General features: G+C 43.9%; 1 protein-coding gene across 1 annotated transcript in view; it reads left to right on the forward strand.

The window, feature by feature from the left end:
- LPP (LIM domain containing preferred translocation partner in lipoma) overlaps positions 1 to 15,459 on the forward strand; it is a 758,624-nt gene that overhangs the window by 55,372 nt on the left and 687,793 nt on the right. The window contains exon 2 of the mRNA XM_056121924.1: positions 3,540 to 3,643. The gene's annotated coding sequence lies outside the window, so the exon portion shown is untranslated. The remainder of the gene's footprint in view (positions 1 to 3,539; positions 3,644 to 15,459) is intronic.

Consider the following 15,459-nt stretch of genomic DNA (forward strand, 5'->3'; position numbering starts at 1 on the left):
CACATATTGTCCTTCTTCCTGGTATAAATGAGGACCCCTGTATTAGAAAGTGATATTCCAATGCTTAAAAGTAGTATAGCAGGTAGAACACTTGCTTTGTATGCAGACCTGGGTTTGATCCCTGGCACCTCATATGGTCCCCGAAGCCCTGCCAAGAGGGATCTCTGAGCACAGAGTCAGAAGTAGGCCCTGAGCACAGCTTTGGGTATGGCCCCAAACCAAACCAAAGCAAACCAAACCAACAAGCAAAAGAGCCATTCCAGACCTTGGAGGTCCCTGAATTAGAGCACTAAGGTATTGGGAAGAGCTCAGGGGGCAGCTGGTTTTCAGACTATGCCTCCTTGTTCCAGAAGACCCCAGGAATGGCCTTGGGGTTTGCAGTTAGGGTGCTGAGTCTCTTCCTAAGTGACAAGGGGTGAGATGATTAGGAGGGCAGGAGAATCTGGAGCTCGGTTGAGCAACTGTACTGTTATCTACTTTGCTAGCATCTGCAAAACATTTACGTGAAAGGGAAAACTGTTGCTAACCAAAAGGGGGTGGGGCGGGGGAAACGCTTGAAAACCTCAGTGCTGCCTGATCAGTCCCCCGACTGACAAAGTGGCTTAGCAGTTGTCACGGTTGTAAGGGGTCCAGGAGCTATTTCCTTTTGTTCAGAGAAATGTACTTTCTCTCTGCCTCCCCATGAGGCCTTCAGCTTACAGGCAAGCAGCTTCAGAGTCATGGACAGTCTCAGTAGCTGCCCCGCCCACGTGAACCTTGACCCGTGCCTTTCTACATGGCTGTCTCTACCTACCTTTTGGTCCTTGGAGACCTCACTGAAATTCATTCCATTTCTCTGCATAAGAAAATGGAAATTTTAGCTAGTATTGGGTTACTGCCTTGGCCCAGCCTTCAAAGACGCTCTCTGACTGAATCCATGTAGTTATTGCATGTCCGCTGCGTGCATGGTGCTGACAACACAAGCAAGGTTACTGACTTTGGGACCCTCGTGGGGCGACCACAGAGAGTCAACTCGGACTGGAGACGATTATGTTCGCCACATACGGTTGTTAGGAGGATGATTTCATCTCATCTGGGCAATGGGAAAAAAGAGAGTGAGAAATGAGAATACAGTCTAGACTTGTTAAGGTTTAGTTTGTATTGTGAATTATTTCATCTTGGCTCCCTCCCCTTACCCTCTCTGAGACTTGCCCACTTTTATGTTTTCTTTAAGCCGCCATTGCTCCTCTGGAAGACCGCAGTGAGAATGCCCAGCTCACTGGCTTGTGGATGGGCTGATGCATGCAGTGTGCTTACTGCAATGTCAACAATCATTAAATTATTTGGCAATGAGGAGCCAGAGTAACAGCCAAAGAGCCAATGGCAATAGCCAAAAACCCCCTCCAAAATAAAAAACATCACCCTCCCCCCAGCAAATACCTTAGCAACTAAGAGACAAAAACAAAACTTAAAACCAGGACAAAACAAAAACAAAAAGCATGAAAAAAAGTCCACCCTAAGGCCTGATTTAAAAAAATAAATGATCTGTGATATGATGTTTTGCTTCTCAAAGACTCGACTTTTGGAAATAGAATTCAACACCTTATTGTATTAAAATTATTTGGCTTCAGCTTACCTTTTTGAGCTCCCTGTTTATTCCCATTTATTGGTCCACCCTTCCTACTCATGGCCTCCAGACTCTTCCCCATTTCCTGGGGAACACAGACTTTCTTTTTACCCGTTGTTCATCGATTTGCTCGAACGGGCACCAGTAACTTCTCCATTGTGATGGAAAGTATCATGGTAAGGGAAATGAGTCAGAAAGAGAGGGATAGACACAGAAAGATTGCATTCATCTGGGGAACATAAAGTAACAAAATAGGAGACTAACACCCAAGAGAGCCCAAGATTAGTACCAGTTTTGCTCCATGGCTTGGAGGCCAGCCATACATTCTAGGGGAAAAGGGAGCTCAGATAGAGAAAGGAGCACCAAATAAAGGGTGTTGGGAGGATCCTCCCAGGATGGGAGAAGCATGCTGAAAGTAGACTATAGACTAAACATGATTGCCACTCAATGCCTCTTTTGCAAACCACAATACCCAGTATGAGAGAGAGAACAAAAGGGAATACCCTGCCACAGAGGCAGGGTGGGATGGGGGGATGGGGGATGGGAGGGATACTGGGACCTGTGGTGGTGGAAAATGGGCACTGGTGGAGGGATGGGTTTTTGATTATTGTGCAATTGAAACCCAAGCACAAAAATTTGTAAGTCTACAACTGTCCCTCATGGTGTTTCACTAATAAAAAATTAAAAAAAAATACATTGTGAGACTTGTTACTGTTTTGCACATCTTTTACCTAGAATGTGCTTTATTCCCTCAGCTTTTCCCGTTCCCATCCCACTTTCTCTTAATATCCTGCCCCAGAGTCCATTATTTCCCTTTAGGGGGAGTTACTGAGGTCATGGCTCTTGAAATTGCTCTTGAAATTCAGTGCAAGATCCTTTCACAACCTGATCCCAACCCAATTTGTGAGCCATTGTTTGGGTGACAGGGACACGAAGGACAGTTAGTAAGTGCATCAAATCTCCAGAGGTACATGATGAGCAAAGACTGGGATAGCCAAACAGCAGGCTCCCTTAATGTATAAAGTTCTGAATATTTTTTAATTCTATTCTTGCATTCTTCTACATCTGTAGCACTGACTTCCTGTTGTTCATGGATTTGCTCGAGCGGGCCCAGTAACGTCTCCATTGTGAGACTTGTTACTGTGTTTGGCATATCAAATACGTCACGGGGAACTTGCCAGGCTTTGCCGTGCGGGCGAGATACTCTCGGTAGCTTGCCGGGCTCTCCGAGAGGGGCAGAGGAATCGAACCTGGATCGGCCGGGTTGGCTGTGTGCAAGGCAAATGCCTACCCGCTGTGCTATCACTCCAATCCTCTACATGTAAAAGACCCTATTTTCTCCTATTCTTTCCTGGATGTATTTTTGATGAGTCTCTTATCTCTTCTGTTCTGTCTGGAGTGCATTTTTTCTTGTCCATATTCTAAAAAAACCTATTTTTTTAAAATGAGTTTTTTTTATTGGATCACAGTGAGATAGTTACAGACTTGCATGATTGCGTTTCATTCGAGCAATGCTTAAGCAGCCATCCTGCTACCAGTGCCCATTTTCCACCACCATTGTTCACAGTGTCCCACCCGCCACCCCCACCCTACCCCACTCCCTGTCTCTGTAGCAGATACAGTCCTTCTTACTCTCTCTGTAATTCTGGGCATTGTGATTTGCGATACAGATACTAAGAGGTCATTGTGAACCTAAACTGTTTTGGCTGGGGGGGGGGGGGGGAGGACCTTGACCAACCCTGGGAACCCCATCGTTCAGGAGATGATTTCCCACAATTTGACATTTATCCAATGTTAGGCGCAGAGAAGCAGCTGCTAAAACTGAAAATCAGAAAAGAATCATCATTAAATTGTGCAGGCAGCAGCCTTGGGAATGGATTTGAGGAAGGTTTGACCCTTCAATAAATGATCTCTGTAACTTGAATATTTGCAGAAATCGAAGAGGAACTGACAAGTAGTGTGTTGGGAGAAGCCTGAAGGAAGCCTGATCAGCACCTGCATTCTCAGAGCTGCCTGTGCCCTGCAGCAGCACCTCTGGTATGTAACTGAACCTCCTTTGCTGTCCTGGCTGCCTGAATTGTTCAGGTTGAGCCTTTGTGAGCTCGGCCAGGTGGTTTAATGGATTGGAGATTTCTATCATTTTGGTATCTGCAACTTGAAATATCCTGTGCCCTTGATTAATTCATGCTCGGGAGCTTTCTTAGTGCTTAGTCTCTGGTAAGTAGCTCCTTACTGTACATTTATTTCCCTATGGGCCTTTTGAAAGAGAGACTGGAGCCTGTGTTTCTAACAACTTCTCCAAGGAAAACAAATCAGGCCACATTTCCGGAAGGGAGAATCTCAGGGGGTCTCCCAAACATCCCTCCCTATTACCTCTTCTTGGTCTGGCACTTTGCTTATAGCTAAAAAAAGGGAAGAATTTGTCTTGAGGAGTCCTGTAAACCTGGGATATGGGGATTGGAAGCCTGACAGTTGCCGCCGAGCTGTAGCTTCAAGAGTGAGTAGCATCTAGACACAGCCCATGGAACTTCAACTCATCTTCCTTTATTCCCAGGGCCCTCATGTTTCTTTGTCTAGAAAATGACCTCACTGCTTTTGTATTTGGAATGGAATGCACAGTCATTTACAAGTAATCACACAATAATCCCTCACACTTTTATAACGCCTTCTCATTTTCCAGAGGGTTTTGATTTGCATTATCTCATTCGATCCCGGTAACTGCACTGAGAGGTGGGCAGAGGGTCTATTTTAATTTTTAATTTTCAGGCATAGAAACGGAGATTTAGAAACTCAAATGATTGACCAGAGGTCAAACAGTTTGTATGAGGCTGACTTGAATCTGGAATCTCAAGTAGTCTGGCTCCTCAACCTATCTTCTTTTTTTTCCCCCTCACTCTTTGCTATTGGTGCAGTGGTGTGATCTTGGGAATAAAATCTCACTGATCTTCAGAATTCTGATTACTAAATTGGGTATGATATGGCAGAGGAGTTGTTTGTAGTAGTTCAGTGGATCTGTCTGGAAAAGCGTTTACTAAGTGGTAAAGATATTATGTGTATTTGGCATCATGATCTTGTGTATCTTGAATCCAAATGGTGCACCTAGAAATGTTTCAGTGAAGACTGTTTTCTCCCCTTTTTCGGAAACACAGTGGGCTGAAGGATGGTGCCCTGCCCTGTGCTCCCAGTCTTGTGATTGATCAGTTGACCTCGCTGGCTATTTGGTGACAAGGGTTCTTGTTCTGCCACAACCATATTTCTCTATAGAACTCTCTCTTTCCTTGTTTCTTATAATTAGCTGTGTGCATCCTGGTGGCAGCACCCGAGAGAAGTGGGATGGTGAGAATGGACGCTCCATCCCTGAGCTTCATGCATAGTGATTTCAATGCATGGGAGTGTGATCTGGATGAGGAGCGGAAGTGATGCAGAGCCGGTTTTGAGGGTCTGTCTTTTCTTATTTAGGTGAATAAGACCAGTTGTAATTACTGGTTTTGGCATATTGAATACACAAGTCATTTATCAATGACTAAGATTTAATAATTTGTATTTTCCAAGTCCAAAAGGCCACCCACACAGGTACACACGCAGAACTAGTTGCTTTGCAGTAACTTATTGGAAAAATCCGACAAGGATTAGTTTCAAATTGGGACCAAATGCTTTCAGAGTCAGCTGTGTGATGTGGTCCAGAGATAGCTAAAGTGGCTGAGGGGTAAGATCCTGGAAAGCTACGTTTTTAGATACACAGTCATCTACCAAACATTCCTAAGCAGTGAGACTGAACTTCAGTTGTCTGTATAATTCTAAGAGGCAACATGAGGAGTTAAGGGAGCTGGATTTTATTTCCCTGAAAGGAAAAATGTTCTGTTGGAAGGGTGGAGTTTGCCTCTGTAGGAGGAAATGATTTCTGCCTCTGTGGGGATGACACTAGGGATACTGACTGGGGTAGAAGTGGACGTTGGGATCAACAGCATTCTTTGTGGGGAGGTTTGGACCACAGCTGGAAATGCTCATAGGTTACTTCTGGCTCTGTCCTCAGGGGTCACTACTGGTGGCACTTAAGAAACACACAGTATCAGGGATTGAATTTGGGCCAACCATACAAAAGGCAATTTTTTTAACCCCAGTACTATCTCTCTTGCACGATACAATAACCTTTACAGGTTTTTTTTTTCATTTTGTGATCCCTGAGACAGTGGTTCTCACTGATCAAGAGAAAGAGAGGTACTTGTGCTTGAAGGACTAAAGAATAATTTACTACAATAAAGTCAATCAGACTGGCAACCACCATCTACCTGCGGTCACAGAGAATGAGACAAACCTACTAGGAGATAAACACAGAAGGACTGTCTAAACTTTAGTCATCTGGGCAGCCCTAAGGGTGCTAACCGGCTGGCCCTAATACAAAGTTGCCGTCCATCATGAGCTATTGTTTAAGTTGACAGAGACACTAGTTAGCAATCAGAATTCAATGGGTACATTAAGCTATCTTTTAGTTAGCACATCAAAATTCAATGAATATATTGAGAACAAGGGATGGGATATTTTGCACAGCAAATCAGCAGTTAGCCTGAATATATAAAGTCATGGCAATTTTTTGTTCTGTTTTTCTTGTGTTGTTACTTTCTACATCTAAAAGACCTTAAAATGGTTTATTGTAGCCTTTGTTTGCTTGCCCTAAGCATTCTCTAATATTACTAAACTATTTTGCCTAGGGGACAACTTCAACCTTAGGGTTTTTATTAGGGGGACAATTTCCTACAAAGGACCCACCCTCAACTCAGTTCTGTGGACCAGTAATCTGTTGCTGGTGTCTTTGACAGTTTGTCGTTTTGCACTTTGTATCTTTATATCCACATATGAGGCAATTCATTATGTAACTTCTTTCTGACCGACTTCACTCATCAGGAACATCCTCTAAGTCCATCCACATAACAGCAAATTACTTGATTTTGTCTATTCTTACAGCTGTGGGGTATTCCCTTGTGCAAGTAAACCATAACTTCTTGATCCATTCATTTCTACTTGGACATTTGGATTGCTGGATATTTGGGTTGTTTCCATATCTTGCCGGTGATCTGCAGTGATCAGAGGTTATGCTTATATCTGATTGAATTAACATGAATGTGTTTTGGGTTTAGATGTCAAGAAGTGGCATCTCTTGTATAGACTAGTGGTTTTCAACCTTTCTATATGTGGGCCTGCACTGGTTTGTGGACCAGTGGTTGAAGAATGCTGTTCAAGATCATACCTGAAAATCTGGGAATCTCACCCAATCTGTGGATAAAGAAATAAAAGTTATAAGAGAAGAACTGATTTGTCCAAAGTCTTACAGACTGCTAAAGACTGGACTCTTGTCCCCACACTCCCTGATGAGTGCTGTTTTTTGCTAGAAACTTTCTGGAAGATGAGGACAGGAAGCTGCATGTGACTGGCCCCAAGCCAGGAAATGGTCAACAATTCTGAAAAATGACCTGCAGCAAGCCTTTAGCGCCAATGGTAGAATGAGATCACACCACCAAATGGAACCTCTGGAAAGCCAGAAACATGGATTCTCTTTTTTGAGAATATATATTTATCTCAGACCTTCATTCCCCCAGCATCAGTCCTTTTAGTCCTTTTGCAGTCATTGTGGATCATATTCATTCTGGACTGACCTCACTAGTCCAAGTAAGTTATTTCACGGGTTTTAGATGCTTCTGCTGAATCATACAGACGAAGGAGCAAGGAAGTAGTTTAGTGTTCCTGCCACCGGCTTTCCATATGTGAGGCCCTGAGTTTGATTCCCAGCACTGCAAAGGCCAACAGAATTGTTGCAAACTGAATAGGGCATTCCACTTCCACCTTGTCGATTGTTCTGGAAGAAATGGATCACGTATGTATGGAATTCATGATCGAGACTATGGAAAAATGTATTTGTGCTTGTCGTGCCTGCTATCTGTCCTTTATCAAGCTCTCACACAACTCACTTCTCAGGAGGGTTTTGCCCAGCTGGAAGCTCGGTGAGTACGGTCTGAGCGTCAGGGTTGTTTTGAGACTCATCTTCCATCCAAAGAACAGCACACTGTATCCTCAGCATGTGCCTACCTGCTCATACCACACCCCCTCACTTGCCCTCCCTTGTCAGGATAGATCGACTTCATAAATGAAGTTGCGGTTCAGGTGGCCCTGCTCCTAAGGTGAAAGGAAAGGTCTCGAAAAAACTGGTCACTTCTTGGATTTGACAGGGAATCTTTCTCCTGACAGGACAGGCTATGGAACTCTTGAGACTCCACTTCTTTGGAGATTAATCATTTACTCCGAGTAAGGAATTCTCTTTTAAGTGGCGCATGTTCTTCGAGTGCCAAAGCAGAGAAGGGCGCTTTCACTGACATCCTCCAGCCTGCTTCTCCATATTTGGAAATGTTTACCCACCACACTGATCTATTGGAAGAGAAGGAGGTGACTCAGGGTTTAGCAGAAGCAGGATTTGAATTCTTGTTTCCAGAAACCAAGTCCCCCAACCCCCGCCCTCAACCCTCTCCCTCCATTCCTTTGCCCCTTGTTCTGGAAGGGGCGGAGAATATCTCCTGTTCCCCACGGGTCCTCGGACCACGTCCTTGCAGTGGGACGGGTGTGTGAGAGGGTTGCGGGCCAGTGGAAGCTTGGCTGCCTGTGGGGACTGACGTGGGTGAGTACATCATTATTGCTGGAGCGAATGGCATTTCTGCTTGCAGCTCCTGGGCTGAAGTCCTGAGGGCAAACTCATTTGCAGGGGTGTTGGTATTGGGACCGATCACTGGGGGCTCAGTCCTCTGCTTACATTTAAGATGGGTACAGCCACATTCCCTCGGGATACATCTCCCGGTGGGATTTACTTGTGGACTTTGCTAAGAAAACTTCTACTGGCATATAAAAAGAAATAGATCTTTCCTCACACTGAGGCCTGTTTTGAGTTGGGTCTGTGATTGCTAGGGCTAATGCAACCAACAAGTGTTTGTAAGCACTTGCAGAGGAATGGCTTTGGCTTGAGTAAGAGTTGTGATTGGACCGCAGAACCTGCAGCACATTGTATTTGCCTGGCATTTAGAGTCTGATCTAAATGCCCAATTTGCTGGATGTTGTATAGATTTCATGGAGCTTGTGTAGATTGAAGGTCAGTACTGGAAGGAGTCTCACAGGCTGTCCTCCCCACCTGTCTCATTTTACAGCATGATAACAGCAGTGGAGGTGCCAGGAGTGCAGCTGATGCATTGTGTGGATTTGTAGTTCAGTAAATGGGATTTGAACCTACATCTTTTCACTCACAGTTCACTCCTCTTCCTGCCAGATTTCCCGTACTTTCTCAGGCCAAGGCAGAGAAGATGCCTGTTGAACAGCGGAGGAAATTTTGATTCAGAGACACTAGTGCAGCCCACACTTACTAATTGGTGAGAAGCTAGAGCAAGGTGCAGTTTAGATGTTTTGCTCTCCTCTTCCGCGGACTCAAATGAAGTTACTGTTTTACATTTTTCAGGTTTTTTGTTTCCTTTTTTGGTTTCAACTTTTGGTCATATCTGCCTTTTGGATGTGAATTGCTCCCTTCTGATTTGTTTTGGTGTTTGTATCTTTCTTACCTGAAAGGTGATGAATGCTTCTGCCCAAATGGGAAGAAGTGTGTACTGAAAATTTCATTTCAGTGCCATCCTGTGGACATGATGCATGAATATTTTGAAACACACACACACACACACACACACACACACTCGGGCACACACTTTTCTTTAGCCATAGTTAATTGGATGACATCATTTGCCAGAGAGCAGTTTGACATCACCGTATTGCAGTATATTGGGTCGTCCCCCATCCTAGTCTAACTGCCTGAGATCGTTTCAGTCTCCCACCAACTTAGTGCTCCTTTCTTCACTGGAGATGGAGTTGAGGATGTATTTGGAAGAAACACAGTGACGTTAAAGGCATTAAGCAGCAGATTGTAATAGATCAGGAAAAAAAAGGCTCTTATGCTTTTCTTCTGACCCTTGTCAAAGGCAAATCTGGGGATTGAGACACAGATTTCTAACTCTTCTGAAGCCAGAGGGAGGCAGGAACTTACCCAGGTACCCAGGGATGTGGATGCCACTGTGCCTCTTCCGTGTATTCCTTTCTTCTTGGGGAGGAGGCAGGAGGCTGCCTTTGTTGAGTGTGGTTGCTGATGAGCAGGGCACAGACAGAGCACCTAGGACTGGGCAGGCAATAACTCTGCCACTGTTATGGCTATTAATAATGGGAGCTGACCTGAACTGACTGCTTCCTGGCTACCAAGCCATGGATTAAACTCTTGACCAGAATCTCTGAGTGTCCACTGTCGCTCCCAGTGAATAGGTGCTGAGTTTTCATTTCTAATTTTGGCAAAATATTTATAACAAGACCTTCACTATCTTTTAAAAAATTTAAATGATTTTTGGGGGACCTCCCCCAAATCAGGGGATCCAGAGGCCATTCCCAGAAATATGTGCCATGACTGTGTGGGTCTGGTTATGAGATGTGGTAATGCAGTGCTGCTGGCTTCCAGGGATCTTGGGGGCTCAGGGCGAAGATGGGTGGTGGTGCATAGGATGCTGCAGATCCATGTAGTTTGGGGAGATTATCCCCAAACAATAATTAGGAGACCAGGAGACACTCTTGAAATACAAGGACACTGGCTCGGGTGCTTCAATGAAAGTGCATGAATATGAGGTGTTTCTTGGCCCCTTGATTGTGCACAAAAGGTCTCCAGAGCTATACCTGGTGATGCTTGGGAGTACCCTGGTGCTGGGGATAGAACTGGGACATTGCCCCCTGGCCCCTGTGCTGTTCTCTCCCTCAATTATAATCATTTCTAAAAGCTGAGCTCAGTATTATCAGGCAGAGTCCCATTTTGTAGCTGATGTCCAGAACTCTTTTCTTCTCGGACAACTGAAACTGCACCTATTTTAGCCCATTCCTACCTTCCCCCAGCCCTTGCCGCTACCATTTCCCTCTGTACTTGGTGAATTGTCTACTCAGGCCATGTCATCTAAGCAGAAGCACGGGTATTTACCTTTTGGTGATCAGCTTGTTTCACTTGGCATAAAGGTTCGTTCATGTTGCAGCAGCTGTCTATGTTTCCTTTCTTTCTTTCTTGACTGGATTCAATGCCATTGTATGTTCTCCACCTCTTGTTTATCCCATTTCATGCTATTTTTCCTCCATGCTGTAGAACAAGAACTTGAAGCTCTGTGGGGTTAGTTGCCCGAAGCCTAGTCAATAGTGGAGCTATTTGAACTCAGACATTATGACTTCAGAATCACAGGACCAGGAGTATGCAGGCAGGTGTTGGTCTTGAGATAGCAAGAGTGTAGCAAGCCAGCCTGCATCTCAGATGGAACATGATGCCTCTTCAAAAATTGCTGTGGCATGTCAGCAACCAAGGATTCCCAAGGAAGGACTCTACACCTGTCTTTTTTTCACTGCTTAATATTGACTGGGGTGGGGGCTGGGACCAAATTTAAACCTTCTTCTGGGAAATGACTTTAGTCTTTTGGCCTTTATATTTTATAACCCTTGTCCCTTTCCTTAATCTTTTATTCTCATTGCCATTCTTCTATTTTTCCCACATTTATAAAATAGTGAACTGGGACCAGAGAGGGGTAGCTGATCACAGTTTGATTCCTGGCATAGCAAGTGCCCCCAGCACTAATAGATGAGTCTTGGATGCTCCTTACCACCTCTGTGATGGTCCAGGTATTCCCTAGCACCCACCGGACCCTTGTATCCTGCTTTTTTCCTGTTTCCTTAAAACACCAAACTGTTGGCTCAATTAGTGGCAGCCCCTGGTACTGGACCCTGAACACCTGCTTGGGAGATGCACCCACCAAAATAATCACATTTGCATCCTATGTCAGAAACACCTTCTGATTCTTCCTGAAACTAGTCAGACCATATCAATGACATGATGTCAGTGATGATGAAGATGATGAAGATGATGATGATGATGATGATGATGTCTAATGACCAACTGGTCTGTAGATCAGTGGATTGAGACTGAAGGGCTTTCACTCGGAAGCTCAAGCATTCTCCATCTGAGCCTTAAAATTCCACTAGGAAAATGAGATCATTGATGATAGGGAGCTTCACACTCAACACTCCATATATTCTAATGTCCTTCATATGACCTAGCATGTCACAAATGTGATATGACAGCACAATGTTATTCCCATCTGCCTGGGAAAAGTAAGGCTTGATGGCCACTTTTCTAGAGCCACAAAAATTGGCCACCAGTGGGCTCCTTGCCCTTCTACTATGTAAGATGCCTCTCCTATGTGATATGTATTCGTCTAGTGTTATTAAGCTCTCATTGAATTCCCAGTCTGCCTTATACTGTTCTATGCATCAGTGAGTTTGGAGTGAAGAAAATGATGCTTGAAACAATGATTGCCTGGGAGCTTATATTCTGGCAGGAATGTGTAGGAGGAGGCAGACAATGCGTAAACAGTAAATAGGAGAGAATGATAGGCAACTCTTCAGAGGATTCACTTGGGGATATGCAACTGTTGAGTGGATGGAGGAAGGGCTTTGGAAGGTGAAGTTTAATTAAGCTCTGAAGGCTACAGGTAGTGTATAAAAGACAGGGGGTGAGCTTTGCAAGTAGAAATAGTCCATGCAAAGACTCCAGACAGGAATTGAGTTTGTGTGTGAGGAACAGAGAGCATATGCCTGAAGGTGGTAAACTGTAGAGAGAGGAGTCAAACGTGAGCTAGTGGCAGTAAGCTACACAAGGGGCTTGACCCTGAAGTTTAGGTGTGTGAGAAGCATCTGAGTTGCATTTTGCAAACATCTTTCTGGCTGCTAAGGAGAGTGGGAATCATGTGGACTGTAAGGATTGGGCAACCATAGAAGCAAGACCATACGATACTCTTGAAATCATTCAGGTGGACCTCTCATTGGGAAGTAGAGGTGAGGCAGATAGAAGAAGCAAATGCTTTACGACCTGGTGCGTGCGTTTGTGTGTGTTTATGTAGTGCAGGAGAGTACTTTAGTGAACTTTTCTTTAGAGAAATAGAAGCTCTGGCAGGAGTCTGGGAGTGACTGCTGGAGTTGAAGATGTGTTCAGGGGCAGATACACAGACTAGCAACAGATCTGGACAGAAGAATGTGTGTGTCCCCCATTTTGGTTTCTGTGAGCTGCTAGGCAGAGAACCAAGGGCAGTGTTTTCCTGCCTCTGACTTCCTGGCTGAAGTTGCTGGAACGCCCCAAAATAAGCCTGACAGAATATGTTGCTTCCTTTGCTCTCCCTGGGTATTTTTATAAAGCATTCTTTCCCACCAAGAATATGCAACATTCAAAGTGATGTTGACTTTATGGGTCATATTTAACATATTGTTTTCCCTTGATGGCCATCTGTTTTGCAGAGATGTGTAGTGAGGACCTTCAGCCACCCTGCAAGATAGGTTTACAGGGCTCAGTGGAAACCCAAAGGGGCTTGAGCTGAAGATCTTGGTCCAAGCGACCTTCTAGCCTTCCCTTTTCATTTATACTTGAATTCATACTTACTGACCCTTCCCAGCTCCCTCTAATTCCATTTAAGGGGCTGTACGTTTTGTAAATAATACAGTTAGCTTCTAAGGGGACTTTTGGGCTGTTACTCAGCAGTGCTCAGGGGCTGTCCCTGGCTTTTTGTTCAGGGGATTACTTCTGCTGGTGCTGGAGGACCATATGTGGTGCTGGCAATTTTACTGGGATCAACTGCATGCAAGACAAGTACTTTAATCCCTGTATTAGCTCTCTGGCTCTATATTCACCATTTTTTTCCGTGACTGGTCTCAAAAAATTTAGGAGATTTATTCAAGTCAGGAATCCAAGATTCCAAACATTTATGCTCTGACTGCCAGGCCAATTCTCACATGTAATATGTATCCCTGAATGTCCTATGGTTGATCTTCTACTACAGTCAGCCGCTGTCTGGAGAAGCTTAGCGATTATAAACTAAATCATCACAAATTTCATCTTGATGCTTCTTCATACACTCCTCTACAAATAGTAACCTACAGTTACCAGTATTTTCTTTTTAAAAATTCTTTAATATCATCTCTTAAAAACAGTGTTTTGTTTTTGCTCATTCAAATTCCTTTTAAACTGTCTCTCATATCACCCATTCATTCAGTCAACAAACATTTATTGAGATCTTACTGTATGCCAGGCATTGTGCTAGGTGCTGGGGTTTGCTTCAAAGATAATTTGGAGGCGTATAGAAGGGGAGTGGATAATTACAGCACAGTGAGATAAGTGCTATAATAGAGGGATATATAAAGAGCTAGAAATAGCACTATGAATAACATCTCCGAACAAATTGCCTTCTTTTTTCCTTTTGGATTATTCCCTTATGTATATTGCCCAAAGTGGGATTACTGGGTCATTTAAAAGATAAAAACAATTTGGCACAAAAAGATGTAATGACTTGCCTGGGGAATACAGCTCAATTTTCAACAGGGGGGGAAATTGTTGACAACTCCAGATTTAGACACTTCACCAGGAGGATTGAGCGATTTTTAATACTGTCCTCTCACCATGGTAAATTTCAGGGGAACACCTATTCGAGATATGTCAGTCTGCATGTACAAACGCATTTCCTTTTATTTAATCTCACAACTTAATTGTTAATTCTCACAAGAACCTAGCTATATAAAGTATGATTGTTTCCTTTGACAAATGAGAAAATGGTAACTTCGTGAGAAAGAAGCACTTGCTTGAAATCCCACAGTTAATTATTGGGAAACCCAAGAACCAAATTCCAAGTTTTTTCCATTCTAACACTCCCTTTGCTTCTCCATTCTCTTTTTACCCACTGGGGATACTTATGTTCTGATGAGGGGCTGAAATGTATTTGACGAGCTGTATGCACTCTTTTCATGAAGTTCAGGATCCATGAAATATGCACAGAAATACTGACCCCTAGTATCATAGCACTGTTAGAAACTCAAGATCCATCCCTGGCTTACATCTGAAAGGTGGGTGCTTGTTTCTAACCCAGGAGCACAGAAACCCAAAGTAAAGCAGACACCATGCCATTGCTCTGCTTTGAAGCATTACTTTTCTGGTAGTTTTGGCCTTTGGTTAACGTTTCTGTCCCTGACTTCCAGGGCTAGAGAGAAATATGTCTCTACTGGGTACTTCTTTGATACTCCAGAGTACTCATTCCTAAGTCAGTCCTACTCTCTGCCATTCCCTGAATCTGCCATCAGTTTCCTCACCTTCATGCCTTAGCTCATGCTTCCGTAGCCTCAGATGCAATCCCCCTCTTCTTTAATATAACTCCTGTTCCACCTATACGTTTCTGTGTATGTGGCATCTTCAGAATGAGGTATGTATGCTTCATTCCTCTACTTTCTGCTATCCACATTTCTCCACACAAGCATTCTCTTTCTCTCTCTCCTCTCTCTCCTCTCTCTCTCTCTCTCTCTCTCTCTCTCTCTCTCTCTCTCTCTCTGCCTTCTGCTAACTCACACCACAATGGGCTGTAAGGCAATAGAATATAGCTTTATGGTGCTTATGTTCATGGAATCTGGATTTGAATTCTGGCTGGGCTAATTTCTACCTGTGTGGTGATTTCTCAGGTAAGCCACAGAATTGTTAGGAGGATTTGTATGGTATCTGCACTTCCTCTGTTGCTTTTGCTGTTTTCAAATTTAGTTGTATCTCATTCCTCCTTAGGAACCACATGACAACCAGGAAAAGCATCATATGTTGCCTCTGCCTTTGACCTATGGGACCTGTTCTATAGGCTCTTTAAGGAACAGGATTACATATAACCTAATGTTGACGTTGGAACAGATTCATTATTGGTGAAAAACCCTAGTCACGTGGTATCAGATCTGCTCAGGCA

This window comes from Sorex fumeus, unplaced genomic scaffold, assembly GCF_029834395.1.
Source record: "Sorex fumeus unplaced genomic scaffold, SorFum_2.1 ptg000044l, whole genome shotgun sequence".
NCBI classification, from domain to species: Eukaryota; Metazoa; Chordata; class Mammalia; order Eulipotyphla; family Soricidae; genus Sorex; species Sorex fumeus.